The following is a 4,968-nucleotide window of genomic DNA, read 5'->3' on the forward strand; positions in this document are numbered from 1 at the left end:
ACAAATAATTTGTATGCATGGGAAAATTTGATGATCCAATCTTGTTGATGAATATGCCCATATGCTCTCATTCCCATGTGTGTGTGCATGCACACACGCATGCATGGACACACATATACACATTTGGATTGATCAATTTCATATAAAACATTAAGGCTTTGATAAGAAAAATAATATAATCAAAACTCATAAAAATGGATGCAAACTTGCGCAATTCACTCAATGGGACACTTAGAGTTGCAAACATTGCTCGACTTCTACCTCAAAGTACTCTTCAAGACTTTGGATTGAATGGTATGTAACATGCATTCTTGTGAGACCTTCAAAGAAAGTGGTTATGTCTATTCTTTTAAGCATTGTATTGACAACAATTTTTTTAAATTGAAACAAAAATAAGAAATTTTAAACATTTTCGAAATCTATAAAAAACATAGAGTTTCAACTCATATCCATATTTTGATAAATTTCTTGAAATGCTTAGGGAAGATAATAGAGAAAGTTGGATTGATAAAATGGCATACATGCAGAAGTTAGCTAAGCCATACACTTTTATGCCTTTTGTTGGAGGACCTAGAATGTGCTTACACATGAACTTAGCAAAGCTGAGATGGTAATTTTCATCCACCACCTTATGACTAAATACAACTTAGAATTTCAAGAGCCTCTTTGATTTAACATATAATGAGTTGTGTGTAGTACTAGAAGCATGTATAGTTTAAACTCAATTTGCATCTATAAAGAGAGAGAGCAGGTGTGTGCATGCATGCTTGTGTGTGTGTGTGTGTGTGTGTGTGTGTTCACGCATGTGTGTGCATGCACACGTGTGAGATATAATTTATGAAAATGCATACATATGCGACATTTTTCTACAAAAAAAATGGTAAATTTCTGTACATAATGTTAGAAAGGATGGCTTGTGTGATATAATTGTTAGATGAACTATCTAACCTATGCACACATTGAACCTTGAACAATTAGACTATCACAATCTCACTAGCGGGATGAGAAAGTCATCCTAACATTATGAAGCTCCAGATCTATATGAGACTATGGGTGTGTGATGAAGGTGATCCGTTATTATATTGATGTTAACTTTTTTCACATCAATATGAGAAAGACATGACCTTGGAGAGGAGGCTATGATGGCACCTATCTATTGCACTGCATGCCAATATAGTGGACTACATGTAAAAACTATCAACAAGCACCACTACTTTCTACTTTTCCTTTTGTCTATCCATCTTTACAAGGCTTGTGTCATCAAAGATGCATATGTAGAAGGTAGAAATTTCACACCTATATGTGTAGTAGGCAACCCTAACTTTTTAGGTGGTGGTGTTCAAATTTTGCTAACTACTACCCCAATCTTCAAGCTCATTTGTCAACCCTAGAAGCATTAGAAAAATTGCACCCCCCACAATTATTCCATATTATTAGACATGTTGTACCACTATTGCTCTAGATTTCCAGTTGAATTCAAGCTCAAATCTAAGCATACATATAGCTAGTGAGGTATGTGGACAATGATCAACATGTGGCCAATGATTGGGGCTTCTATATGTGCATTTTCACATTGATACTATGAAGATTGCTTCAAATCATGTGTTCTACTACTAGCTATAAGCTTAATTAGGAAACATATTTCCAACATTGTAATTCTTTATAATCCTAGTCTACTTTGCTTCATTAGGTAAAATCTCATTTTACTTGGATGCCATTAAAAGATATTTAGTTCCAACTTGACATCTACCTTTGAGGTGGATATTATGATATCTTTGCATGGGTCGGATGATGCAAAGGATCATGCAAATCTAGCAAGGAATGATTTCCTACCTTTTAGTGCATTAGAGTAGGTGGGGAAATATTTTTGTAGACACTAAATTAGTGGAGATTTTATTGCATTGAGGACATGGAATTGATTATAGAGGAGGCCCAAAGAGGTTGTGCTTGACTCATTAGATAGTTAGTAAAATGCTTGGCAAAAGATAGCAAAAGCAACCAATAGAATCAGATTTGAACTAGATCATGGAAATTGAGGCAAAATTTCCTCTTGTTTCAAAGAGGACACCCAAGGAAATACAAGAGTTAATTGGTGCATTTAAGTGCTTAGAAAATAGGGCATAAATATTTTAAATATTTGAGGTCGTCATGCGCCAATTTTTCATCATCGCAAAGGTGCGTTAAGTTGGTCTTCTCTCTCCACTGGGACCAAGAAGGACACCAAATAACACATGTTTCTTATCTTCTATGTCCATTTTACCTACAGAACTCCATGTGGATGTGTTTCCATATGAGCAAAAAAGAAGCCTTCCTCCTATACAAGGTTTTGACAAAGCCCGTCTAGTCGCACATCCTATTGACCAAGTACTATTTGAGCTATACATCCACCAGCGCATACTGCCATGATGTGCTATATGATGTGATATAGTTCAACTTCTTGCTTCACATCATCAATGGGACAAAGGAAATTATAGCAACGACAACACTTGGATCGGCAGAGCAGTGAGGGACGTCCAGTCGCACATCCAGTCTAATTGTTCAGCTTCTTACTTCACAGTAAGGGGAAAAAAAGAGGGGGCCCCCATTGTCCGCATGGACGCAGACCTCTACCCCCCTCTTTTCTTCCAAAAATGATTGCACATTCATGCATTTTGTAATTATGCAATAATGAAGGCAATCATGCTAGCCTTATAAAGCTTGCTAACACGAAGAGGGAAAGGGGAGGGGAGAGAATTACATTAGAATTAATCAAATTTTTGGAAAAAACAGAGGGGTAGAGTGATGCCATGAGGCATATTCCACGGTGGATTCCATGAGGTTTTGCGATGGATTTCATAAAACTATATTTATTTGCCGGGGCTCATACACAAGGTGGATTCCTTGTGCGAGAAGTTGACGGAGATGCCTATCCTTTTCGAGCATCATATTAATTGAATGTGCATGTGGGTGATTCCATAGCAGGTGATTCCACAAAATACATATTTAAATTAATGGACGTTTATGAGTTTAGAGTGCACTCGTATTAAATTAAGGTTAGGATAGAGTTCCAGCCTATTTATTTATTTTGTAGCTAAAGACTGCTAGGTATTCAAATTTGTTGGTTTAATTTTATTATTTTCTAACAATTGTGAATACTTTAGTTGATGTGTAAAGCAGGCGCGGTGGCATTGGGAAGCATTGGGCGATAGCGTGTATTCAAATTATTTAGAAGAAATTATCATTTTTGATGGGTATGGATCTTATCATTAAAGGTGTGGTGCTAATATTTATTTAGACGTGCTTATTTATTGAAGCGCTTGACAAATATTTATTATTTTGTATGCGCATGGGTGCGTGGTTGAAATAATTCATTATTGGACATTGTATTTGGGCATAGCTTGACTTTTGGGGTGCCCAACTACTTTATTCTTTATTTGGACAAAAGCAAACACAAAAGCTAGAGCATGCCAATTGTAAAATTGGGCTATTTTTGAGGTTTGAGATGAATAAATTTATAAATACATGCCTTGTGAAGCACTCACACAAGGCATGGGGGGAGATTATACCCAAATTGTCTTTTTGCCTCATGTCATGCAAACTCTCTTCTTGTTTTTTATGAGTTCTTTGTTCTTGGGGACCTTCTGGCACTTGCTACGTACGCATCCAGCATCCGATTTGCGCACCAGTGGTATCAGAGAGAAGCTGAGATCAAGGGCCTCCAATCGCTTACCATCTTGCACGAAGGTGGAGCTTCTGGAATGAATAGGCTCTACAGCGAGTCTCACGAAGAACTGTCAATACCAGCATGTTGCTGGCGGTGAAGAACCCCTTGCTGTACTGTTGGATCGCGAAGGACCACTCTCTAGCGATGGAGGACCACTTGGAAAGCTCCCTTATCAAGACGTTTTGTTTTTCCAGAGAAGCAGAGAATTTCATTAGTTATTATTCAATTGGAGATTATAAAGCTTAAAAATCTTTATAAGAAGCTTAACCCTTCAAATTCTATTGTCCACAGCGTCAGCATGTACTGACGAGCGCCAAATCCATCGTCGACGTCCTCTTGTCCTGGCGATTTTTTAAAAAAAGTTATTAAGCTTTTATAAAGCTTAAGATTTCAAGCTTACTTAGGCTTAAAAACTCAATCCCAAATCTCCTTCTCAGCAACTGTTCACACCAAATTTACCCCAAACTACTGTCGAAAGGCTTAGCAAGCCCCTGTTCGTACCTGCACTTTGATAGAGACAGTTTTCAGCAAGAGCAAACTGACACACGTAGTTTATTTTCCATTTGGAAGCAGACCTTCATCAATTTCCGTACCCATAAAAATAAGAAATATCACAAAAAGCCATATATATATAAGCAAGCCTTGTAAACCAGGGTATGATGTGAGGAGGCATATTCCACGGTGGATTCTGTGATGTTTTGCAATGAAATTCGTAAAACTATATTTATTTTTTGGGGCTCGTACACAAGGTGGGTTCCTTGTGCGAGAAGTTGACGGGGACACCTGTCCTTTTCGGGCGTCATATTAATTTAATGTGCACATGGGTGATTCTATAGCAGGTGATTTTGCAAAATACATATTTAAATTAATGGACATTTATGAGTTTAGAGTGCACTCATATTAAATTAAGGTTAGGATAGAGTTTCAACTATAATGAGCGGGGATCATGGGAACATGGCATGGAAACATACCAGTCACACTGACGATATATAAGGTGTAAGAGGGTATTTTGAGGCAACACAGAATTATCAAGAATCTCTCTTTTCACCTTCACAAGCTTTCATGGATTCTTTTTCTTCTTCTTCTTCTTCTTCCTCCCTTTCCTCTCTTTCTCTCTCTTTTCCCTGTCTTTCTCTCTCCTCCTCTTCTTCTCTTGCAGTCCTTCTCTCTCTCCTCTCCCCCCTTAGTTAGACTAGTTAGGTCTCTTTCATTACAAGTGGTATCAAAGCTTTGTCCTTGATCCTTTTCTTTTCCCATAGATTTAG

This window comes from Lygodium microphyllum, chromosome 27, assembly GCF_053477565.2.
Source record: "Lygodium microphyllum isolate KBCC chromosome 27, Lygodium_microphyllum_v1.1.10, whole genome shotgun sequence".
In the NCBI taxonomy this organism is placed as follows: Eukaryota; Viridiplantae; Streptophyta; class Polypodiopsida; order Schizaeales; family Lygodiaceae; genus Lygodium; species Lygodium microphyllum.